The sequence below is a fragment of the Suncus etruscus genome, chromosome 3, assembly GCF_024139225.1.
Source record: "Suncus etruscus isolate mSunEtr1 chromosome 3, mSunEtr1.pri.cur, whole genome shotgun sequence".
Lineage (NCBI taxonomy): Eukaryota > Metazoa > Chordata > Mammalia > Eulipotyphla > Soricidae > Suncus > Suncus etruscus.
Window position 1 is genome coordinate 48,695,595 of NC_064850.1, and position 27,210 is coordinate 48,722,804.

The 27,210-nt window shown below is 39.7% G+C and overlaps 1 long non-coding RNA gene across 1 annotated transcript in view; it reads right to left on the bottom strand.

The window, feature by feature from the left end:
* LOC126003365 (uncharacterized) overlaps positions 1-27,210 on the bottom strand; it is a 1,166,220-nt gene that overhangs the window by 883,379 nt on the left and 255,631 nt on the right. The gene's annotated exons all lie outside the window — the stretch shown is intronic.

Genomic DNA, 27,210 nt, shown 5'->3' on the forward strand with positions numbered 1-27,210 from the left:
CAGGCATAAGATAGATATATAGGATATGGAAATTACCACCTACTTTTCTGGTTTTAGAATAATTCTTATCAGGTAAATTTTGTCAAGTATAAGTTAACATATTATTCTTGCATTCCAACTAGCGGCCTTTATCCGACAGGAAAATCAATGCCATTTCCTCAACAACAAATTATATCCTACTTCTGAACATTATAGCACTTTTCTTAGCATTGATAAATAAGGGGAAAATACTCATGGTCATTTAACTTAGTAGGATTTACATAAATGAACTGTCAGAAAGGACTTGACTAAAAATAATTGATTCTCTTCAACAGAAGATGAAAAATGTACCACAAAGTAAATGAAAGTCTTTTGAACAAAAGTAATTTTCTGTTCATTAAAGGAAACATAAAATATACTCTGAGGCTAAATTATCCAAATCTTTGTAAAAAAAAATTACTTACAGATTACTTACTTGCAACTGACTTGAGCCATATTTCAGATCATTTGCTAGCCTGGAACGCATAGAAATCAAGTAATCTTAAAACAAGTCATTACTTCTACCCTAGTAATGACTGCATCCAGAGGGATGTAATGAAATTGCTGAATGTATAGAAGTGATTTGGAAATTACAACTCTCATGACAAGCAATGGCAGACAAGACTTGGGGAACAAATATACCTGACCTCACTGCTATTTATAGCCTATTGACAGTTGTCACTCAAAAAGTAACATCAACCAAGAGCATCTCACCTGCAACTGAAGCATCCTCAGAGAATAAAATTTCATTACATTTGAACCCACCTCACATCTATTTTCTTCATGTTTGCAAACCACTGAAAGTTTCTCCTATATAAAATGCTTTGAATTCAGGTTGGTTCTTTTCATCATCCCAAACCAAATCTTCTTCCAAATGATCAATGATCAGAGGGAGAGCAGGAAGTAAAGTGCGTGTCTAGCATGTGGCTGAACCAGTTTGATCCCCAAAACCTCATGGGAATATGTGGTCCCTGACAGCACCACCAGGGGTTCTTCTTGTTTGCTGAGACAGAAGTAGATCCTGAACACTGTTGGCTGTGGCCCTCAAAGATCTTGATCATCATCATCATCATCATCATCATCATCATCATCATCATTACATAGAATAAGTTGTAAGTAAGTTTCTCTAAAATTTTGCCTGCTTATATGAGATGACATGAGAGCATTTACTTAGGAGTTCTTAATCCCTACATTTGTAAACAAAGTTTACAATCAAATAAAGAGAAATATGAACTCCTCAGCATTGTACCTATTTGGGCATCTCAGAATATGGGCATTTACTTTCCATGAGAGGACATGGAGATGGTCCAAACTTGGTAGCATTCACCATGCCAGAGCACATGGTCCAGAGACCTTATTGGTCAGACTGACATGTCCACAAATATCTTGCTCCCTGGAAAGCGGGAGCCCACTCATTTTCAAATCAAGCAATTCTCCAAAATAGATTCATTAAAAAATATTTACTCTCTTAGAAGCCTGTCTTATTTACTAAAACATTAATATAAAGTATTGTTTTCTTTCTGCTATTTTCATTGACTTGAGTCTCTCTTATCCTTGAATAGTTGGGTGAGATTGATGAATATTCAAGATAAGAATTTAACTTATTTGCCTTACTGCTCAAATTAAATGACACTTTGGTGTCTTTGAATAATATTTCTATTGAGGAATCATTTCCATTGCATACATTCCTGAGTACAGTTCATCAGTATTTCATCTATTTGCAGGATTGCTCATCACTAGTGATTTTTTTTTATATCCAAACAAGCCCCAAAGCATGATCACATTCTGTCTACCCCTAACTCCTGAGAATCACTAGTTTGTTAGGTATGTCTCTGTGGATTTCTTTTGTGTACATTTCATATTTTTAAAATCACCTCAACAAGATGTGATCTTGGTTCCTCACTTTTTTTATTGGCATAGTTTAAGGGTCATTTTATCAGGCCATTACTTTCTATTGTGCAATAATATTCCATGGTACAGATATGTTAGATTTTTTTCATTCATATTTTGGTGGTAACTTCAGTTTTTCCAACTTCTGGACTAGTCTGAAAAATATTTTTAAGTTCACTCATGAGTGAATGTTGTGCGAATGTGATATTTCAAGTCTCTTGGGTGCCTAGCTAGGTAATAGTTCCTGGCACTTATCCAAACTCCCTGTTTGTTATTTTGATGAAGTACTAACTTGCTGTCCAAGGCATTTGCACCGTTTCACAATCCCATCAGCAGTACATGTGGGCAGTACTGTTTGTATGCCTGCTTAACAATCCATGCTATTGTCCATTTTTGTAAATAATAATCATCACAATGAGTAAAAAGTGATTCCTAATGAGTTTCAGAGTTCTGCCAAATGATGAATTTTCAAGTTAGCTAATTTTAAACTTTGTTGAGAGATGCTTAAATGAGGGGATCAAAATACTGTGTATTTTACTATCTCCAGTACTAAATACATACTTGTATGTGGTAAAAAAAATAGATAAATTTTATAATGCCTTGCATATAGCTTACTGTGGTCCAATTTCAGCTCCATTTTGGGTCTCTTGAATATCATTAGTAGTGATCTCTAAAGCACAAAGCCAGCCAGGAGTCAGCCCTGACATAGCCACGTGTGAGCCGCAAACAAACAAAAATGTTTGTAAGAGAAATGAGTGATCCCTGATCATAGAGCCAGGAGTTAACTCTGAGTTTTATAAGGTGTGACCCCCAAACAAACCAACAAAACACACAAAAAAATGCATTGATCAATTTCTATGTTCAAAACTATGTTTCTATATATTCACATACAGATCTGTAAGTGATTAAATATGGATTTTATAACCTTTTTAAAAAAACCAGAAATATGTTGGTTTTATAAAATTACAAGTTATTTATGCTTTCCTTTTTTTGCTGCAAATTTTAGCCATGTAGCATCAAGACTTCTTATGGGGACCAACTTGAAGTCAGGCTGGTGATAGGGTGATAGGGTCAGGAAACTCAGGTGTTTCGGGAAGGCAGAGGTAAATGCAGGTCTTGCATGAGAGCCTGTCCCCTGAAATTAGAGATGGAGGAGAGATAGGGATTTATGTGTCAGGATATGTTTCTTCCTGGATGTCAGTTGCCATTTGTCACCTTGCAGATTTTGTTATCTATCAGCATCGAGGTAAAAGGTATTTCAGAACTTAAGGAGTTTCTCTCCAAATATCATTTTATCCCAATGAGCAGGCCCAGCTCTCCTGAGAAGCTGAGAAATAAACACTAAAAGATAGCTGAGTGGAGCAGAAGCAATAGCACAGCACGTAAGGTATGCTCCAGTTTTGTGGATATTTGGATCAGGTTTAGACCTTTAAAAACAGGATTTATTGAAACCATATTGGAAAAACATGACTGCTGATAAGGATGAGTAGGGGTTATAAAGCAAGAAAGTAGCTGAGATACAGAACTAACTCTCCACTCAGCTAGCTATCTTTTAGTGTTACTTTCTCAGCTTCTCAGGAGAGCTGGGCCTGCTCATTGGGATAAAATGATATTTGGAGAGAAAACTCCTCAAGTTCTGAAATACCTTTTACCTCGATGCTGTGGCCCCAAAGCAAAACAAACTAAAACCCCAAAATATTTATAAAACATGTCCAGGATACATTCCATTGCAGAGTTACCCACATCCCAATTTGGGGTATGTGTTAAATTATTTTTCCCATGGGGTCCCTTCTGCTTGCCTCTTTTGCTTATTTTCTAAATAAAACTGTTGACTTAAACAAAATGTTTTCAAAATGATGATCAGGGAACAGCTGAGGAATTGGGAGAATCAGTATATGAACAGCTGCAGTGTGACCGAATTGTTTCCAAGACGAAAATTGCCACTATGTAGTGATATGGAAAGTTTATTTTTCACTTTGTACCTTTAAAAAAATTGATACACATGCAAAGATGTATGAATATAGATGTGTAATTTTGATTTCTTTAATATAGAGAAAAGCCTTATAAACAACCTAATTGATGTTTTAGTTGCTTACTTAATAATTGATGGTGAGGAAACAAATTCATCAAACACAGCTTCCACAGATGGAGTCCTATGGCTAGCTGTGGGTCCCCAAGGTATTTTAAGGTGAAAATCATATAAATGCCAGAGCATAACATAAAACTGGGGGCCAAAGTTTAATGGAAATCACAAGAAGGAAAAAAGATGGGAAAGGGTTACAGTTGGAAAAGGTTGAGAAGCACTGGTCTAACAGAATATCACCCAAACACTCCCAAGTTTTCTTATTGAATACTGTAAAATTATGTCAAAATTTTCAAACTACGTCAAACTCAAAAGCAATTATATACAAATTCCAATCTTTTTTCCAAATATGTGTGAATATGTATGCAGAGTCAAAAACTGGTCAAGTTGTGACACAAGGAGCTTTTATCTGCTACTGTGAGTTTGATTAATCATATATACGTATGTGATTCATCATTTATGTTTTAAATAATTTTTATTGAAACCATTGTGAATTATAAGTTCTTCATAGTTGGATTTCAGGCATACAGTGACAGTGAATTAGGACCATTTCCACCACCAAAGTTCTCAGCATGCATCCTATAACTCCACCTCTCGCCCCTGGCCTGACAGTGTAACAGGTCCATTTCATGTTTAGATAGTTATAGTTTGGGTCTCTTGATTCTATTGTTGTTAACTTTGGCTTGAGTATTTAGTTCTGTCCTTTTTTTTTTTTTTGTCTCCACCTGAGACCACTTGGCATCTGGACCTGATCTTCTTTTTCTTCTCAATTTTGTAAAAAAAAAAAAAAAAAAAAAAAACAGAAATATGAGGTAAATAAAAATAAAAGTCCCAACATTCTATTAAAAAACGAGGAAGCCCCTATCTTGAAGATACAAATAATATTTTTTAAATGAGAGAGATTAATCATTTATTTAAAAATGATACAATACTAGCCTTAGAGAGATAATACAGTGCGTAGGGTGCCTGACTTGCATGCTGCCATTCCCCCATATGCCATATGATCCCCCAAGTCCGACCAGAAGTGATATATGATATATGAGTGCAGAGCCAGGAGTGAGGCCTATCAAGTATGTCTCAAAACAAACAAACATAAAAAATAATTAACATGATTTAAATGGTCCAGTGCTACAGAACAATAGCAAAAACAATATTAACAACAAAAGCAACAATAACAATAAAAAGCTGAATTTCTGATGTGATGCCATATCTTTATGCAAGTGGGCCATAACTTGAGAGATAAGATTTTTAAATAGGACTGATTTTATGGAAATTTGATATATATGAAACAAGGTGTCTAAAATAAACAAAAAATTACTTTCCACCTCCGATTTTTGTCTTGATTTTTAAAATTCTCAAGTTGGAAAGGGTAGAGTTAACAGTGGGGGATGGGGATTTCTGTTCTCAAATTGTGTTGCTGGTCTGCTAAAGACTGGCTCCTAAAGAAGGGAGGGACTCACCTGATAGTAGAACTCACTTTATCTTATCTGTCATCAGCACTACTCTCTCTCTCTCTTTTTTTTTTCTTTGAAGTGGTGGACCTGGACCTTGGGAACTTTCCCAGATCTTCCCTGAGTTGACTTCTCAGATAGCAGCTAATTGCCTGCATGATTCAGATGATCCAATTCAGTAGCTATTTTTTCTTAATATTTTTATTATAGTGTAGGTATATGATTACAATAATGTTCAAGTTTATGGCATGAGATACAGTTACTGCACCCCACCACCACCACCAAAGTGTCCATAACCTTTTATTACTATCTTTATTTCACCTTTGATGTGATCTCTAACCCCTCCTCACCACACACACACACACACACACACACACACACAATATATATATATATATATATATATATACCCTCAAGTGTTTGAAAATTGAAAATCATTGGTCTAAGCATTTGGATTATGAGCCTTTGTATTAGTTTCTTCAAACCTAGCTTTAGTCAGTAATAAGTTTGATTAGAGGGGCACATTCAGGAGTGCTCAGGGGCTACTCCTGGCTTGTGTTATGAAATTACTCCTGACTATGCTCGGTGGACTCTATGGGATGCCCAGGATCAAACCTCAGTCAGCTGCATTCAAGACAAATACCCTACCTATTGTGCTATTGCTCCAGTCCCAGTATGATCTTTATAAATTCTCAATCTGAAGTACAGAAGATATGATCTCCCACAAGAATTGGAACTTAAAATTGAATATACATTTGCCATATCCTCTCCCAAATAAGAAGAAATATAAACATGTACACAAAATGTGTGGAGCCAGTACGTTTTTAGAAGATCTACAAGAATTGCAGGAAGAAAAGGTAACTGCTAGTACAGAGAAAGAAAATTAAGTCTAAGTCAGTGTAGATATTGTCCCTGGATGTGGTGGATAAGAAGACTTGGACTGAGACTATCAATTTGGCATTTCTACTTAACCTGATCTATAGTGACAGCTTTCTCAGTCAAAATCTCAGCAAGTTATTTTGTAGATATTGACAAACTGATTTGAAAGTTTGTATGGCAAAGTGTAAGAACTAGAATAGTGAAGTAAGTATTGAAGAAGAAAGTCAGAAGAGGGACACTACCCAACTTCAAGGCATCATTCTATAAAGCCCAGTAATCAAGGCAGTGTGGTATTGGAGAGAGAATAGATAAATAGATGATTGGAACCAAATAGGGAGACCAGAAATAGACCTGCATAAATAGTCAACTCATCCTCACAGAAGAGCAGAGGCAACACAGTGGAACATAAATGGTTTTTCACTATTGGTACTGGAGCAATTGAATGTACAGAGGTCAAAAATAAATGAATTAAATAAAACCAAAATATGGACTACAAAAAATTAACTCAATTTGAATTATGAGCCTAGATATTGTAAACCTATTTTTAAAAATTTCTAAAAGTAAGAGGGGAAAAAACCTAGGTAACCTTGTCTTTGGCAATGACCTTTTAGAGACAAAGTCAGAAGCATGATCCATTAATTAAATAATTAATGAATTGGATTTCAAGAAAACTCAAATTGGGACTAGGGGGAGAATTTAAGAGGAGCTTGAGTTCATATTCCCTTGAACTCAAGGCCAGAGTTCAGTTTCTAGCACACGTCCCCACCCTCCTCTAACAAGTTTCAGCAGATGTGGCACTGATGAGCCTGACAAGGTATCTTTGGATCTTGTCATTGACTGTCCATATCACTGAGAGCATGCCCTGTCTCCAGGGAATTGTCTAGTGGCCCTCCACATATGATAGCACTAAATAATAAAACTTATAGGGAAATATAAATAAATAAAAATAAGTTATTTGTAAGTTCACTTGGTCCTAGGCAGTCAAAAGAAAACCTCCAAGTGATAAGTGTTTGAAAACAGGTAAGCAGAATTTCACGTTTGCATATTAGTCATGGTGATGTGATAGGCATTGTTAATATAGTAAAGATGCATTTGCCTTGCATGAGCCAGTCCCAATTCCATCCCTGGCACCACCTATGGTCCCCATAGCCCACCAGAAGTGATCCCTGAGTGCAGAGCCTTGAACCCAGCTGGTATGCTTCTGACTAAAAGTACTATGTTGAGTAAAAAGATAAAGGCGTTTATTCACCTTATTTGAGATCCATTATGGAGAATCACTACAGACAAGACTGTGATAACCATGAGGCAAGGACCCTCATCACGAATTCCATTTTGCAGACAATCCTGGCCCCTTTCTTTCATAGAACCCATTCACCTTAGTCCAGAGTATCCTGAAACGAAGTATCCCAGGACTGGGAGGTGCAGAAGAAGATGGGGAGAGAGTCTCTTCAGTCTCTGCTAATGTTTAGAAAGAGGCTGACATTTCCAAAGACAGAGAAGGTGGGGGTGGGAGGTGAGGAGGCCATCCCGTGAAGAAATAGCAGCAGAATTGAACTTCTGATTTCAGCTCAGATATGGGCCTCAGAGCCCAGAGAGCTGTGTCTGCGATAGCTGGAGTAGCAGCAGCATCCGGGATTGATGGGCTAGACGTCGGGGAGAGCGTGAACTTAAAAGCAGCCCCTCCAGCCAGTCTGCCCTGCATCTTGGTCAAAGTCTGTCTTGATCCGTGCTGCTCAGACGGGAGGTAAAAGAGGCCCCAGGCGAGAGCAGAGAAGTTCCAATTTGGAAGCCAAAGGCTGCCCGGGAGCTGACTCAGCACTCCTGTTCCTTGCCCACGCCAACTTTGTTCCCCATTTTGATGTCTTTTAATACCTTTTTTTTTGTTATCTGAAAATTGCTTGGAATACGATGTATGTACATATATGCATATAAATATATGTATATGTGAGATTCTGCTATGAGATTCCCTGCTATGAGATTTCTCACTTTGGCTTCATGTGGAACCTGGAAGCAAGGCTGGTGTCATTAATTGCTGCTTAAATTGGGCAATAAATTTCCCAAGCTTGGGCATTTGAGGAAGGTAAAATTGTTCTAGAGAGTCTTTCTGGGAATGATGGGGTATGGAGGATCATGAGACCCCAGGGAGCTGCTTTGGACACTTACACAATCCTCTAGGTCCAGTTCTGAGTTTTTGTCTCCCAGCCTCAGTTTCTTCATCTCTAAAATGAGGGTGATCATAGCATCTCCTGCAGAAAAATACTCGACATAGATCTTAGCTCCAGTTTAAACTCATAATTTGACTCTGACAAGAGAGAGTTGCTAATTTCATACTCAGGAACATTGTCCTTTGCAGTCTCCACTTCTGCCTTTTTCTGAGTCAGGAAGGTGGAGTTTGGGAGAAGCTAACTATGTGCTCAGGGATCACTCCTGGTGGTGCTGCAAGGACCATGCAGTGGTGTGGATTGAATCTGGGCTGACCACGTGCAAGGTAAACTTCTTAGCTCCTGTCCTATCTCTCATTCCTCCACTTCTGCTTGGAATGTCCACGATGCATCTGAAGTCTCCTTTCAAACCAGTGCCATATGATTCTCCTGGGTGAAGATATAAAGATACCTTGATTATTTGACCAAGGTCTTTCTTATAGGTTTAAGTGAAACTATTAAGATAACTCAGTGCATGTTGGCAGAAAAGTCTGTGATGATGCTTCAGTGGACAGGATGGGTTCTTTGTGAGATAATGGTAGCTCTTTTACCAACATTCCAATTCATGCTTTCCCCTGGGCTGGGCCTTGAAACATCATAACCTCTGCAATCCTTAAGGTTGGTTAAAATGTCAACTCTCTGTGGTTTGTAGAAAAACTAGTGCTCCCAACAAGTTAAGTGAGCAACTCCATCACATCATCAGAATGGAATGAAGGCCTGACCTCTAGAAAATTCACGGTCAGGATTGGCAGGAGTAGGTGATTTCCCTGGTGGTTTCAGTTGATATACATGAACACAGTTCATGGGCAGCACTTCTGTCCTTTCTTCATATCCCGTGCCTGCATCTCCATGATGCAGTGGCTCAGTTGGAACATTGGACCACATGCCACCAAATGCACTGGATATTCACAGCAAACAGAGGTGTTTGTTGGAAAAGATATTCCCTGCCAGGAAAGAAGTCTCAGTATCCAACCCACACTTCTTGTTTCAGGTCATTTTTCATACATTTTCTCCCATCATGGAGCATGCAGGATGTTCTCTATGTGCAGAAATATACATTGTTTCTGCAAACATTGCTCAATGTTTTCTTGATTGTCATATTATTTGATGCTGAACCGAACCCCAGGATCTGCTGGGTGAAAAAGGTCAGAACAAGGGGTAATGGTCCTTGGGAGCATATGTCTAGAAGAATGAGCAGCATGGAGGTTTGCCTATGATGATGGATGATAGCTAGTCTCTCTCAACATGTGCCTTGTTGCTTCCAGAGGTGCCAGGCAAAGGCCTAGGCTTAAAATCATATAGGACTTTGGGAACTTTTCTAGACAAGTGTCACAGAGTGTGGTCAATGCTGTGGTCCCAGCAAGTTTATCCATGAACCCAGAAGAGTCCATTGAGCCACCATCATCTCATGTCATGGGAGCTGGGAGATAGTCTCAAGCTAGGATGGAAGCTCTGTTATAAGGCAGTGATCACAGACAGACAAATCCATTGTTTAAACCCAGACTCAGGTTCCTTTCTCATCTTTGCTATTGTGAATAGTGTCTGCAATGGAAATAAGAGTTTTTGTCTTTTGTGAGTTTTGTGGTAAATTCCAAGGAGCAAAGTTGCTCAGTCCTATAGTAGCAGAATTCTTAATTTTTTGAGAAATCTCTCCACTGCTTTTCAGAGAGATCAAAACCAGAGGGCATTCCCACCAACAATGAACGAAGATTCCTCCCCCACCCCAACGCCTGGCAACCCAGTACTGAGACAGCATGAAAAAGACCATAGTTTGTTCTATGTGATGGGTGACAGTATTTCTGGTGAGGTGATATTTTATTATTCTGGTGATAAATGATGAAGAACACTAATACATGTGCCTCTTGGCCATGTGTGTATGTCTTCTTTGAAGAGAGGTCTATTCAGCTCTTCTCCAAGATCCCAAGAACTGATGAGTGGATAAAGAAGTTAGTGATGCACACACATGCATGTGCACAAACAAAGAGGAATACTACTCAGCTGTAAGAAAAATTAACTCCTGCAATTCACTGACATGTGGTTGGAATGTGGGGGATCATTGTCAGAAGAGGGACAATGCAGAGTGATTGCTCTGATATGTGGAAGGTAACAACACAATAACTGGGAATTGAATAAAAATAAAGTGATATGCACGGTACCACTCCATTAATAATAATGCAAACTACAGTGTATAAAAAGAAAAAAGAAGAGCGAGAGAAAAGAAAGGGAAGGAAAAAAGGAAGGGAAGAAAAGGAGAGAGGGAGGGAAAGGAGGGGGAAAGGATAGAAGGAGGGAAGGAATAGGAGAGAGGGAGGGAGGGATGGAGGGAAAGAAGGAGAGAAGGAGTAAGAGAAAGAAGGAAGAAGGAAGGAAGGAAAAGGAAAAAAGAAAGAAAGGAAAGAAGAAAGGAAGAAAGGAAGGGAGGGGAGAAAAGGGAAGGAAGGAAGGGGGAAAAAAGGGAAGGAGGGAGGCAGGGAGTGAGAAAGGAGGAAGGAAAAAGCAAAATGTCTACCACAGAGGCAGGTTGATGGAAGGTGGGAGAGGAAACTGGGGCATTGATTGGTGAGGGGCAATTTTTTTTTGTTGTTTTTTTGGGCCACACCCTGTGACGCTCAGGGGTTACTCCTGGCTATGCGCTCAGAAGTTGCTCCTGGCTTCTTGGGGGACCATATGGGACGCCGGGGGACCATATGGGACGCCGGGGGATCGAACCGCGGTCCGTCCTAGGCTAGCGCAGGCAAGGCAGGCACCTTACCTCCAGCGCCACCGCCCGGCCCCGAGGGGAAATTTTTTAATCATTTTTTTTTAATTTTTATTTTGATCATAATGGCTTACATATCTTTCACAGTAGTAATTTAGGTACATATTAACACTGATTCAGGGAATACCCATCACCAAATTTGTACTCTTTCCACCCCATATTCTCCACCATCACCCCCCAGGCTGCTAGAGTAGGTGGTCCCCTCTTTGTCTAGCTTACTATTAGTGATCATATATCTCTTTGGTCCTGGTACCCTCCCTTGTTTCCCCCTCTATTTAAGAGACAGAGCTAGATAAATCGAGTTATGTGGTTTTGTTTGAAGGAAAGAAAAGCAATAGATTGGGGGACAAAATAAGAAAAAAAAGTCAAATATGCTGAAAATGGGCGGAGTCCTTCTAGAGGCTTTCAACCTCAGTTTGAGAGAGGATGTGAAAAAGGTAATTGAAACACCACAACAATACGGAAAGAAATATCAAATTAAATATCCAGTGAGCACTACAGCAATAAAAACAAGCACCACACAATAGTCTCGGTTCTGAAATCAAATCATGCGGAGTGCAAAAAAGAAAGAGAAAGAGAAGATAAAATAAAATAAAATAATATTGGAGACATCAACTTCAATATCCACACCAAAATAAAGATGTCAAAAAAATTGATCAATCAATCAATAAATATGTGGAAAAATGATTATTTTGTGCTTTTTTTTTCTTTTCTTTTTTCCCCCTGCATAGGCACAGTAACTACTGGGGATATTGTAGAGGGAATTCCCTTGGCCTAGGAGATACAGGGTTTCTCCACCCCTGAAGTATACTGTCATGGGATTAACTATAGACTCCTTGCATGATCATTTACTCTCCCCTTGCTGCTTTCGTGGTGTATGGAAGACTTCTGCTTCGTCTTGGATGGTAAAATCAGACCTCGGTATCTAGAGATCTTGGTGTCTGTACAGCTCAAGGAATGGAGCTTATGATGAAGTCTTTCTTTGTGGTTCTAGCAGTTCTGCTTCTTCAGTGTCGTTTTAATCCATCTTCTGTAGTTGGTGTTCTTGGTCATTATGTTGCTCCTAGGATGGAGCCTGGGATAGAGTCCTTCGTTACACTTCCAGAAGACCCGTTCAGTTGCGGTTGTCTCAGTCAGACCTCTGAATTGGAGATCTTGTTTGTTGAACAGATCATAGACCAAAAGCTAAGGCTAGAGCTTTTTGTTGCTGTTGTTGTTGTTGGTCCCTGGATGCGTACTGTCCAGTCCTGGTTGTAACAACCAGTCATCTGTATATAGAGATCTTGGCTTTCGCACAGATCAAAGGGTGACATCTTTTCTGATTTTGTCTTACCGTTGGCTAACGAGGAAGGACAACTTGCTCTTAGATCAAATTGTTCCCATTTCCTCGTTGTCAGGTTATCAATTTAGAACTGGCCATGTCAGTGTCAGAGCAGCATTATGAATGCCCTGGAGGGGATTTGGTTCTTGGAGCTGTTGTGGAGCACTCTGTCATTTCTATGTCTGGGATCCAGGAGTCAAAGCTGGACAGTCAGTGTCTAGTTCTCTGGAGTCTAAGTTGTTTCCACATGACATACATTCAGGGTGGGAGATGTCCCTGTGTTGTAAACAAGTATGAGTTCTTATCCCTAGTAGATAAGAGCTTGTTTTAACACGTAAAATTTTCCCTTTGTTTAATATGTCTTTGCAGGAAGAAGTGGTGCTACATTATATTGCTGGTGGATTTGGGGGTGGAGAGAGAAGAAAACAGACACCCGACAAAAACTAAGAATATATATGCTCACACATAACTAAAGAAAAAAAAGTTTCTTTAAAAAAAAAAAGATTAAATAAAAGACGTAATTAAAGGAATAAAGTGGGTCCGGGAGAGATAACATGGAGACAAGGTGTCTGTCCTTCCTGTAGAAAGATGGTGGCTCAGATCCCAGCATCCCATATGGTTTCCCATGCCCACCAGGGGCAATCTCTGAGCATAGAGCCAGGAGTACCCTCCGAGTGCCAGGAGTGACCCAAAAGAAACAAAAAACAAATCAAATCAAAAAACAAACAAAAAACAAAACAAATAAAAAAACTAACAAGAATAAAAAAGAAAAGAAAAAAGAATAAAGAAAAAACAAAGAAAAAGGGAGAAAGTGATACAGGAGATTACTTTACATTTGGGGAGAAACAGGATAAGAGGTAGTATTATATAGGTCTATACTTATGGTGAAAGTATAGGCTTCCCCTATATTGTTTTTTGAGATTTTCTTGTGAGGTGTGGGGTCCAGGCAGGGAGGTCTTGGGTAGAGTTCTTGCCGTGGGGGTCCTTTGGAGCTTGTTCCGGTGTCAAGCCACAGTCCACATTAGGGAGAGGTGATTAGGAGGCCACACTGCATGGGTCAGTCGGGGTGTTGGTTGTATTTTCTTGCCAGGAACTAGGTGAGAGTTTGGGTGGGTGTCTCTTCACTTGTGTAGTGGGTACTGGCTCATTGGGGTAGGAGGTCGGTCTTGATGCCTAATGGATTAAGAACTGAGGGTGAAGAGTTATGATGTGGTGGGGATATCGGGGGTGGGATTGAGGGGTGAAGGGATAGTTGGATTTCTGGAAGAGGAGAGGGAATAGTATATGGGAGGGGTTATATAGGGTATAGGTATGGGTTGTTTGTGGTTTAGGTTTGTCCCTTAAGGAGGATTCGTATCTCTGTGTGCTCCTGCCCACATATAAACAAATAGAAGTTAGCTTAGGTGTAAATTAATGTAGAGAGGTGAGGAGGGTAAGAGGTGCGCTGAGTACTAAGTATAGTACTTGTAAAGAAAGGAAACTAATAGATCAACTTTTGGATATGTATAGGTTACGTGTCTTGAGTACTGACCATTGTGTTAGTGCTGTCTATCTATATAGGTGTTTACCCTACCAGTATTGTCCACAGCACCCTATATGTCAGCTTTCCTTTTCTATAGAGGAGGTAATCATGTGGTTTTATTTGACATAGATTGAATTGATGATAGTGAGGAGGAGAAGGTGGAAGAAGAGGGAGACAAGAAGAGAGAATAGAAAAAACAAAACAAAACAACAATCAAACAACAACAACAAAAATAGAAAGTAATGAGAAGAGAGGGTATAAGAGCAAGGGCATGTAAGTTTGGTTGAACGTGTTCGATGCTTAGGGAGGGGAAATTTTTATTGATGAAGGATGGTATATATTTTAAGACTGAAACTCAATCCTGAACTTTCTATTCATGATGTTTAAAATAAAAAGAGAGGACCATAATAAGGGAGTAACAAATAGCCAACGATAACAGCTCCTGTTGACCTATAGAACTAGTGGGATGGAAGGTGAAGGTAAGCTAGTGCTATTGTTGAAGAGACCCTGACACTCTGCTGGTGAGAAGTTGTGTCTGAGCATTATGTGCCTGAAACTCGATTGTTAACAGCAGTGTAAGTCCCAGTGCATAAATAAAAATTAGAAGACAAAGGGAGAAAAATCCAGGCTTAAGCTAAATGTTTGGGGTATGCAGAGGTTTGATGACAGAGGGAAACAGACCCTTATCAGCAACTCCTGCATTAGTTGATGTGGGCCCATCACCCCCAAAGTTAAAAGTTACTGATGGAATTCAGAAGGAGGGTGAATTCAGCCAGCCTGTCTAGTGTATGTTTCTCCTCCAGAGTGCTCTAGAATTATCTCACTGTGGCCCATCTACATTTCTAGAGGAGTCTCAGTTTTAGGAAAAGAGGCAGCCCCCAAGCACACTCATCTGCAACTTATTCTAGTTGTCTGTGAAAGATGACGACATATACACAGCATCTCTGTTTGCCAGACTCTATGTCCCAGCAGCACTCAGTAAACTCACCTGGTGGTGTAACCAGTCCAATCTCCAGAGCTTCCTTTGCAGCCAACCCTAAAAGTGAAACTCCATCCAACAGTGACCCCATGACCCTTCCCACTCTTCCCCAGTTCCTGGGAACTTGCAATTTGTTTAGAATCATTGAACTGTTTTGCTGTTCCCTGAAGGAAGCGGTGGATGGACCAATGCAGGAGATAGTTCCGGAAGTTCTGCGTAGAACAGGAGGCAGATGGTTGATTCTGGCCACAAGTCTCATTCAATGGGGCTTTTTTGAAACTGTCTGATCACACACCCCTCACCCACCCCACACTCCTAGCAGCAGCAGGGAGGCTGGAGCTCCCCCTAGAGGCGACTGTTACTATTACAGTCCTTCCTGGCTCTAGTAGACCAGTTGGTTGGTCGGTGCGGGTATTGAAGGAGGGACAAGATTCGAAGCGCCTCTAAGGAATTTTTCAGTACAGTCCGTCCCTGTTTCTTGAAATAGCTCTTACTTCCTCTCTCACTCTCATCCACTGGACTGCATTTCACCATCCTGCCAACACTTAAATCCCTCTAGCTTCCTAGGCTGTCCAGAGAAATTGATAATGCTGATGCTTTAGGAAGCAATGTGGTTCCTCAAGCTGGTTTAGAATTAATGTTTCAGCAAGGAGCGAGAGCCTGCCTTGGGTGGACGGAGATCAATGCAAGCCTTGCTCACGTGTGGTCTCAAGGGACTTTCTCAGAAGTCTGAAGCGTTCCTATTTCTGCATGAGTGAGTGTGTGTGTGTGTGTGTGTGTGTGTGTGTGTGTGTGTGTGTGTGTGTGTGTGTGTGTGTTGCATTTTGCATCTTACATAGCATTTTTTTGTGTGTGTGTTTTTGGGCCACACCCGGCTTTGCTCAGGGATTACTCCTGGCTATCTGCTCAGAAATAGCTCCTGGCAGGCACAGGGAACCATATGGGACACCGGGATTCGAACCAACCACCTTTGGTCCTGGATCGGCTGCTTGCAAGGCAAACACCGCTGTGCTATCTCTCCGGGCCCGCATTTTTCTAAAGATGCTTTGCCTTCTGTAATCAGTAGTGATGGGTGAGAGACGGGACTGGGGCACTGGGAGTTCTTGACAGAAGAACTGTAGGACACAGGGGAGGAGCTGACCAGAGCAGATCCCTAGGGCTGGGACCTCTTAAATGTGCACTAGGGTAAGTGCGCAGTTAACCAATTGATGTGATTTAACGACAACTTCATATAAAAACTTTGGAGTCAGATAGTCCACTGTGTACTGTGTTGCCCTTTAGGTAAGAGATTCTAAAATTCCTCAAATAAAATCCCACTCCTTTGTTATCACCAGCCCATTCTCCTTCTCTCATGTTTGGTTGATAACTGATAGATTTTTTTGTTTGTTTGTTGGAATTTCTAGGACTGAGATCTAGATTTGGGGGGGGGGGAACACCCGGTGACGCTCAGGAGTTACTCCTGGCTATGCACTCAGAAATCACTCCTGGCTCGGGGACCACATGGGATACCGGGATACCAGAATAGAACCCAGTTCCATCTTAGGTCAGCCCCCATGCAAGGTAAATGCACTACGGCTGTGCTATCGCTCCAGCCCCTAGATTTTATTTTTATATAAAAGTGTTGTAGTCAGTTTTGGTCGCTTAGTTCCTAAAGTCACTAAGATATGCTTCCTGTTCATGTCACTATCTTCTTAATCTCTTCTAGCCCTTAAGAAGTTAGCAGTTATAGGTGACACTCTTCAGCTATGAAGCATCTTTTGTTACCTGTGCCATCTTCCTCCAAGATGACCTTGTGGAATCTAGCTGGCATTTCATGATTTTTTCTTTCTTAATTGTGAGTAGAGAATGTTAAGAATAAGTGCTTCATGAGATTACTATAATGATTTCGTGATATGCTCAGAAAACCACTACTATCAGATTCATTTTCATCATCATTCAACTTTATATCCAGAAGACATATCATAAAATTACTCAAGAAGAGATTGAAATTCCAAGGATTTAGCTTGACAACCTCCAGTTGATATAATTTCCACCACTCCCATCACCAAATCCAGTGCTATCTCATAACCATAAAGACCCCTTTACTTATGGTGGTCTATCTCCCTTTTGTCTGTACCACTATTTTTATTGAATTGGGATCATTTTGTTTCTGACCCATTTATGTGTTTTAGCAACTCAGAGTTCACTGAATGAAACCATTTTCTAACTGTCTATATTTCCTATTTTTACTTGCATAATTAAGACTGATATAGTTGTCCCCAAAGACACCAATGCATCTTTTCAACGACAGAACAATGTTGTGTGTATATATAACACAACTGACTTGAAGGCATCTAACCATGGGTTTTTAGATGCCATGTTAGGGATATGGTGAATCATGAGACTGTGAATAGAGAGGTGCAAATATTCTTTCAGATTGAGAAAAAGATTGTTAAATCATAGGAAATATCCACTTTTATTTATCTAAGGAGCCTCAAAGTATTTTTCCATAGAGATTGTTCTACTTTATTTTCCCATGAAATGTGCAGCAGGGTTCATTTTTTTCCCCAGAAGGCTTTTGAGTGTTATAGCAAAGGAGCCTTTCTTCAGGAAGCATAAGCTCCATCAAAGATTTAGAAAGTAGAAACTGTTAATTAAGAGAATTCTAGGTGTAGGTATGGAAGGATGGAATGCAGAAACATTAGTGTAGGAAATCTAGATGGCAGCCATTTGGATGGAGTGGGTGTCAGAAAACAAGGTCTTGAAGGAGGCAGAAATTCTGCAAAGATATATGAGGAAATGGAACCTCACATCAGAAACACACAACGTGGCATCATGGGATTGGATAGGGAAAAATGGCAGAAGACCTCCTCACTCATTGGCTCTTTTATATTGAATAGTGTCCTATATTGCTATATCCTAGTCTATAGGTTAAAAGGCCAGGGCTATTTCTCAAACCCATTAACTTCTTATAATGTTCTAAAGATACCAAATGACCAGTGATTCCTTTCTTCACACTCAAACTTCCTACTCCTCAGTCTGTGGTTGCATTTCAGCCTCTCCTTTTGAACTCCCCTATTTCTCACAAAAACATAAATAAATAAATAAAGTAGGACCAGAGCAATAGTACAGTGGGTAAGGAGTTTACCTCACATGAAGTTGATGGGTTTGATCTCAGCAACCCATATGGCCACAAGAGCCTTGTGAGGACTGATTCCTGAGTGCAAAGCCAGGAGCAAGTCCTGATCATAGCCAGATGTGGTACCAAACCAAACAGTAAACAAATAAAAGAAACAAAGTAGAGTGAAGGGTCACCAAGGTAGGAGCAATTTTCTAAGCTTCATCCAAAGAAAATTCAGCAGCACGCTATTTCCTCTCTTCACAAATCTTTAACGCATTTTGTCTAAGGTGATATTTGACATGGATCTCTCTCTCTTTCTCTCTTATAATAACTCTGGTGTATTCATTTTTGTCTACCCTCAGCATGGCATATAATAACTGCTGAAAAGCAGGAGATAGGAATGAATGAATGAGTGAGGGAAAGAATGAGTAAATGTTATGAAATTATTCACATATTTTTTACTGTTCACTAGGAAGTCATAGTGAGATACATACAATCCAGGAATGGTAACTGGCCCTTTTGCTCTTTTCTTTCTTTGAAGTATTATCAAGAATCTGGACGGCTTCAAGAACCATTGTTCTCCCCACAACTGTTACCCCTATTTGTTTGCCAGCCTTTTCCATCCACAATCTTGACAGTCTTCTCTCAGGAGGAGAACTCCCTACATTCATGGGCGCATAAATTCCATCACTGATATCAGCACTGATATTGTAGGGTAGAAACCTAGAATGAGTTAACAAGCACCAACACATTTGCTAAGCTTAAAAGAATACTCTATTATTGTGTGGCAATTGGTAAAGAACTTATTAATTAAGGATATAAGATAGAGAGAAATCTCCCAGGAGGCAAAAAGCCATTACAAAGACATTGTGGAACCAATCTAGCAGTTAATGGAATACTCAGAGGTTCTTTAAAAAAAGAGAGAGGAGGAGGAGGATCACTTTTCAAAAAGAATAAATTTCACCAAATTAGTGATATTTCAGATTTGGGGATGGGGGGACTTACCAAAAAGCAGGTAAAGAAAAAAAAATCTCAAAGCAAAACAAATACCCTCAAAATCATTGGTTTCTATCCAATCCAGCGTGCTGTATATCTAAGATCCCCAAATCATTCCCTCACCACCACAAAGCATAAAACTAAATTGAGATGGAAATCGAAATCAAACTAGTGTTGCAAATGAGAATTAATAGTACATTTGCTTTTGCTCTGAGACAGGGACATCAGAGGCAAAATAAATAACTCATTTCAAATGCCTGTGGTTGTTTGTTTAAGAAATAACTCAAATTAACATGAAATGCCAGGCTTTCCTCCACTTCTCTCCTTAGATTGTTAGTTTTTTTTCCACCACCCAGAGATTATCTTGTTGTGTTGGAAAGGGACTGTATTTTAGAGGGATATGGTGAGATGAGCCAAACACTGAGGATTACCCAGGAATTGGTTTCAGCGATAAAGGGCCTCTTACGTACCTATTCTATTAAGATGTTTATCTTCAGAAGGTCTGGGTAGCTGTAAGAGGGTTTCCTGGAAACAGCCCTCCCACCCCACAGAATCACAAAACCACATTATCACGGGGCTTGAATAACTTACTGTGTTGGAGGCTATTGAGCCTTTCGCAACTCCAGTAATGCCAAGGGAATTTTAGTATATTTATGTTAGAATTTAAGCCCAACCTCCATAAATCTTGTGTAGTAAGTGGCATTAAAACTTGAGAATTATTTATTCCACACTAGATGGAATTGTTTATTCCACATTGAGGACTGAGGAAATGAGGGAACTATGTCTAACTAAGATCATGAATATAGTTTTTAATTCAAGCTAGTTAAGTTTAATGAGCACTGGAGGTACAAAGACATAGTCTTGAGTGTTGGCGAGTAACTCCCAGCTTTGTGATCAAAACGATGTTGCTCACACTTTTAAGCTTCCCTCTTTCTCATTTGTTAAAAGGGATAAGAGTAAAATTACTCCATGTGCCTTTCCATGTGTCTTCCAGATTAAATGTGCAGACAAAATGCAATAAACTGGGTCAGACCAGTAGAAAATCTAAAAGATGGTGAATGTAAAGATGCTAGTAGTAATGGTGATGGTGACAACTGAATTTTGATGGCCACTACTTACTAAAGAGGAAGATAGTACCCCTTGGTAAAAGAAGCACTGGAATGATAGGGGGTAAAATTGGTGTAAGGCAGTGGTCTCAAACTCAATTTACCTGGGGGCCACAAGAGGCAAAGTTGGGGTGAGGCAGGGCCGCATAAGGGATTTCACAAAAAATAAGTCCTCAAACATCATTATTAACAGTTTTAATTATTTCTTCTGAACATGAATAGAACATTGAGTGAAGATCATGAACAGTTCTTCTGAACATGGCATCTTTTACCTATTCCTTGCTGCCAGAGACTTGACAGCGCTTCTTCTCACAAATCTGAACCACATTTGGCTTTAGAGAGGAAGCAGTTGAGACCCTCAGTATGGCTTGAAGATGATCATCATTAAGTCTAGACCTGTACTTTGACTTATTGAAGTTCAATGTGGAAAATAACTTTTCACACAAATATGTGCTCCCAAAAAGGCACATGGTACACTTGAACATTTGGGAAAGCTCAGGGAAGCTGGGGGGCAATGCTCTCAAAAATTGCCCATGCATGTCTGCTTTTCCACTAATCTCCCTGAACTTGGCTTTGAGATCAGAGTTGCATTGCAGGTCAATAAGCTCCATTTGAAGCACAGGAGGGGCATCTTGCACTTTAAAGGAAAAGGGGTCCACAAAAATTTGGAAAGTGGCTCTATGCTTTTTGAAGTCTGCAAATCTGTGATCAAATGCCTTCTCTAGCCTAAAAATAGCATCAACATATTTCTCACCACTGAATGGTATGCCTCCATCCACAAGTTCCTTGCATGCTGAGAAATGGCAAAGATTTGTCTGAGAGAGCTGGGATTTCCATAACACAAGTATTGTGGAGAATGGTCTCACATTGTCATAGGCAGCACTGATAAGCTGCCCTGGGCCTTGTAACATCTTGTTTAATACACAGCTTATGTGTGATGTCAACAAGAAAAGCTAAGTCCATGAGCCATTTGTGATCACTCAACTCAGAAAGAGCATTCCCATCTTTGTCCATGAAGGCTTTCATTTCTTCTCTCAACTCAAAAAATCTTTTCAGGACATTTTCCCTGCTGAGTCAACGTACCTCGGTGAAATAGAGCACATCTCCATATTCTGACTCATTTTCCTCGAACAAAGCACAGAACCTCCTGTGCTTTAAGCCCCTGGATCTGATTTGGTTGATGCATTTCACAAGAACAGATATCACATTGTCACACGGCAGGCATTTACTGCAAAGGGCCTGCTGATGGATAATGCAGTGAAGAGCAATGGCCTTCTCTACACTCTCCTCTTCAAATTTTCTTTGAACAAGTGCCACCAGTCCATTTTTCCTCCCTGTCATCAATGGCACTCCATCGGTTATTATTCCAACAAACCTCTTCCATGGCAAACCTGCACTCTCAATGGTGTCACACAGATGCCGAAATATCTCATTAGTGGTGGTCTGGCCATGCTTTGGAATTATTGTGAGCAGCTCCTCTGTCAATTCAAAATTGCAATCAACACCACAGCCATAAACTGTGAGCTGCATAGTGTCTGTTATATCTGTGCCCTCGTCAAGAGCAACTGAGTATGCATCAAAACATTTGGCTTTCTCACACAGTTGATGATAAATGTCACTTGACATGTCAGAAATGCGCTCTGCCACAGTGTTGGCAGAAAGGCTGATTTTGCTAAACTGACCTTTCTTTTCTGGACAGATAATACTTGCAGCCTGTAACATGCATTTTTTAACAAACTCTCATTCTGTGAATGGTTTCCCTGCCTTAGCAATCATCTCACTAACCATGTAACTAGCTTTGACTGATGCAACATTCTCTTTGGTTGCTTTCTTGAAGAAATCTTGTTGCCTCTTTAGACATGCTTTAAGACTGGCAACCCGCTTGGCTCTCTCATTTCCTTGATATTTTGCACATTCCTCAGCATGTTTAGTTGACTAATGGCATTTCAAGTTGTATTCCTTGTGCACTGCAACTTTCTCTGAGCAAATAAGACATGTGGGGATGCCCCTGTGCTCAACAAAGAAATACTGCGTCTCCCACTTTTCCTGAAATTGTCTGTGCTCGTCATCAATCTTTCTCTTGACTGCAGGCTTTGATGAAGTCATGATGAAGGTATGACAAAATCTACTTCTGTAATGACTTCTCTTTCTTCTCTCCCTTCTGTCCCTTGGGCCTCCGATAATGCAAGGGACAGTGGGCAGGAGCAGTGGAAATGACGTCTGCACTAGGCGCAAAGTATTTGCGATTATTCGCTTACTGAATATTAGCAATAAAAAATCATATTAGTGAGAAAAAATTGCATTAAACATTTGCATACCCCAAATGGAACTGCTCGAGTATGCGAATGTTTAATGCGATTTTTTTCTTACTAATGCGAATTTTATTGCGATTATTCAGTAAGCAAATAATCACGAATACTGCGATATTTAAAGGCCGGCCGCAGGCAAACGGCCCGTGAGCCGCGAGTTTGAGACCCCTGGTGTAAGGTGAAATTAAGAGGATTCTTTATATTTTTGGCTTCTTTTCTTTTTTTGAGAAGGTATATTTCTGTGGTGGGAGAAAGGGAATTCTGCAAAATCTGAAAAAAGGGTGGTAGAACAGATAAGTTTTGGAACTGATGGCGATGATGTAGTTTGAGGAAGTTGTGTTAGTATTGAAAGAAAATGTTTAACTTTTGACAAATGATGACCAGATTGATAAGATAGTTATCTGGGAAAGAGTTTCAACAGGACTGTACTTTGCATAAAAGAAATGAATTCCATCATGGTTTCATTAAATAAGTTGATATACACAAGGTATTTATTTGCCCTGATTTTCAGACAGAATCCAAGCCACATTGATCAAGGCTTATGGCACAAAGGACTCTGACAAGGACTGATGGTCCCCACTATGATATCATGCTTTCCAGGAATAGCCCAGCCTTTCAGCTCTTTCTCTTCCATTCCTGCATCATCTATGTCAGCTTTTCCATCACCATGACCTCTCTTGAAGTTCAGTGTCTCCTAAGCTTTCTTCCTCTACATGCTCGTTTTCTTTCAGTGTCACTATACCCACTGAAAAAGATAGTTACCAAATATGAATTGAATCATATAGTATTCCTTTAACAAGTCTGCTCAGTACGGTATAAAACATCCAAATCTCTGCTTCTTTCGTCATCATTCTCCCTTCTGAAAATATAGTTTGCTGTTTGTTATATTGTTCCTGCCAGTTTCATGGGGCCCTTTTTTGACTGCAGACATACCTTTGCATTTTTCCCATTTGAGTAAGGTAACAAATTATTCATATATATAGGCAATTATATTAACTCTGCTGCTAACAGTTTTTGTGTATAGTGGCAGGGAAGAAAATACCATTAGTGACTGATTGTATAATTGTAGTTGTGACTGTGATTGATTTTTAGGGAGAGGTTTAATTTCTTAGTAACTTCTAACTACTTTGAGTATCTTTTAGGTTAACATTCACACTCTGTGCATAAGACTATTTACACTGAAGAATTTAGTTTATGGAGAATTGGGCTCCCAAAAACTTCTCAGGAGACTCAGGGGATATTCTTGGTGATAAATTCTTTGTAAACTAGGCCAATGATTCAATACTGTCGATCCAGGATGTGGTGCTGTGTGGGTCCATATGATGCCTCAGATTGAACTTAGCTTGGATGCATGGAAGGCGTGTGCATTAATCCTTGTATTACCTCTGATCCTGTGAATCACTTTCTTTATTGAGGTTTCTTCTTTGGTGTTACCAAATCTTAAAGGAACACTCTGTACTTTTCCCACCACAATTCTGCATTATCACTCACTACCCATGTATGTGTTGGAACTTGAAAACTCTTTTATTACTTCTACCCAGAAAATTATTCCATGTCAGTGCTTATGATTTCAATTTCAGTTATTTCTTTAAATGTAATCTTCTTGAAGAAGAATTCTATAGTTAAAATAATAATAAAAGGAGCCATACATCTATATATATACATACACACACTTGTTTTTTTTATCTCATCACCCAATTTGTTGCTGACATATGATTTAGGATGAGTTTAATTCTCCTGTTGGCATCTTCATATATTCTTTCTCTTGTCCTCACTCCATCTACAAATGATGACTTGGATCTTACTCATTTTGTTTAATGATGTTTCCAAGTTCCTGGCTCAGAGTTAGTCACATAAAAATTATGTATTGGGGAAAGGAGTGGTTTTATTTATGTTATTTTGTGAGATCAACAGAGGCAAAGTTTAAATTCATTTACTGAAAAAGTGCAATATAGTTATCATTAATTTTAGAGCATAAGTAGAATTAAAATATTATTTATTTAAGAATTTTATTTGAAACCTAAGATCTCAGAGGAGTGAAAGCACTTGTACACAGGTTCACTTTTAGTGAGTAGGAAAGCCAGGAGTATATCTATCTCTTGAGTTTCAAAAGAGTGAGTCTTCATTGAAGATTCAACATTATATTAACTACTTGTCCAACTTCCCCACTATTACCCAATGTGAACTTGTCATATTAGCAAAACAAACCAGCAGTGCATAGCTTGTGTCTTATCAAATGCAGTAACAGATTATGGTCAGCTCTACTGTACTAAGCAGAATATCCCCTGATCTGCCCCTCCTCACCAAATCCTGCTCAAAAAAGATCTCACTATTTTATAGTTTTATATGTGATATTGAAATGGCCCTGACATTATCAAGGGCTCTGCATATTCTAGCCTTTTATACCTATGCCCTTTGTGTAGGAAGTAGATTTGGGACCCTAATTTTATTTGTAGACCCACTCCCTGGATAAGCAGAGAAACAATGGACCAGTATTTTTCAAAGCCTCACATAAATTCTGAAAATCTTGTTTTTCCACCAGATCTTACTTATTATAGCAGGGCTGAGCCAGGAAAAAGTAATTTTCTTGGGCTAAATGAACATTAATACACAGGTTACAAATAGAGGTTCAAATAATACCTGTGGCATTTGGATTTGTCTTTTCAAACTACAGTAACAACTCTAAATAAAAAAAAAAAAGCACAAGCTAGTTTTCTGGAAATGCCATTTATAAAAGACCCAGATACCTTGGGTGCAACTAAGACTTTTAGGGTCTGGAGTCTAAGGATAAGACTACACAACTGAAACAAAGCAAAGTTTTATATTGCCTACCAACAAGCTACAAACTAGCTGACCAGGGTCACCTCCTAAAGGTGACCTTCCAGAGGTCACAAGCCAGGTTATATAGGGCAAGAAGCAGGAAGTCTTGACCTTTAATTTAATTGGCTGTTGTCTAGGATATTTCTAGGATATTTCATCATGTCCTTTTATGAATAGATATCTAGGGTGATATATTGTAGTTTATAGTGCCTTGGGTTCTGCATTGTTGGGATAGAAACTTAGCCCATATGTGGAACTTAGCCTTGTTAGCCTTAAATGGAAACTTAACTTTAGGTTGGCAAAATGGTGTCCCTTCTGCTCCAGGCTTCATATTCTCTTGTACCTCCTCTTCTCTTGTACTTGAGTCAAATCTTTGACTCTCTCTTTGAATTGCCTCCATCCCCAGTCCTATCTATTGGCAAATACTAGGACCTAAGCACAATCATCTTAACTGCATTTATGTGAACCTGAATAAAACAGGTGAAGAGACCTCGTGAAGTACAATCAGAAACTTCAAACAAATCACATAAGTCAAAGTTTAGGAAAGGGATCCACGGGGTTAGAGTTTGACCCACAGTTAGATAATAGTCCAAGTATAGCCCACAAGAAAATAGAGGTGTTCATTCCAGCCAGATGTCCCGTGTCACCTTTTTCAGCCGGAGCATCAGGATAATCTGCATTCTGCCCTGGTTCTGGGAGCTGAGTCAGTTGAATCTGCAAAGGGTCCTTCTGGGGGTGAACAACTGTGGGGGTGGAGAGAACAATAATTAGAGCCTTAGGATCCAGTTGCCTGGAGAGATGGGCTGAGGGCTGTTGCCCTCCTGCACCAGGTCTGACAGAAATGCCTCCCACACCTGGTCTAATCCTTTTACCTTTAACATTACCAGGGGAAGCTACAATCTTTGCTGCTTCTTTCCTTCTACCATCTAGCTTCTTTGTTTGTTTATTTTTTTTTTTTATTTATTGGTCACCTAACTTCTTTAACAGTTAGTGTCTGGTTTATTCTTTCCACTTGCCCTGACTTCTGAGATAGATACATTTTCATTTCCAATTGGTGTCAATGGCCTTAGCTAGTTAGGTTTTTGATGAAGGTCCATCTTCTGTAACTTCTTCAGGCTGGCAAAGGACTGTAGGCTCTACCTATAAGAAGAGGTGAAATCTCATGCTACCTTAGCTCTTATTTTTTTTAATTTAAGCACCATGATTAAACATGATGATATTTGGGTTACAGTCACAAACAGAACATCCTCCTTCACCAGTGTAACCTTCCCCCCTCCCAATCCCCCTCTCCCCCTTCCCACTCCCTACCTGTATTCGAGACAGGCATTCTACTACAGTTATTTGTTTTTAAGTTCAGTAAACTGTATTTTTTCTTAAAAGATAAATGTTAAAAAAAAATACAATAGTGAAGGTGTGACAGTGGCAATTGCCATTGTTTGCACAGGCCCAGAAAAATATGGGGAAAACGGGAAAAAAATCCTTGGCCTGATTACAAGAAGGCTTCCCCCCAGAAGTTTATTGGCATAAGACCGACTCTGGGCTCTTGGCATACCAGTCTGTCCAACCCAAGTCATTCTCCATGGTCCTGGTGAAATTTTTTCACACTTTAGCTGTTGTTGGTATCAGGTTCCTATATTTAAAATTTCTGGATTCTATGCATTTTTTTCATCTAAGTCAGGCTGATGTGGAGCATCCTCTAGTTTCAGCACAGCATTAGATGTGGAGTGGTCTGCCCTGCAAGCAGGTTGTTGCTGCATTGTCTGGGTGTTGAGAGCAC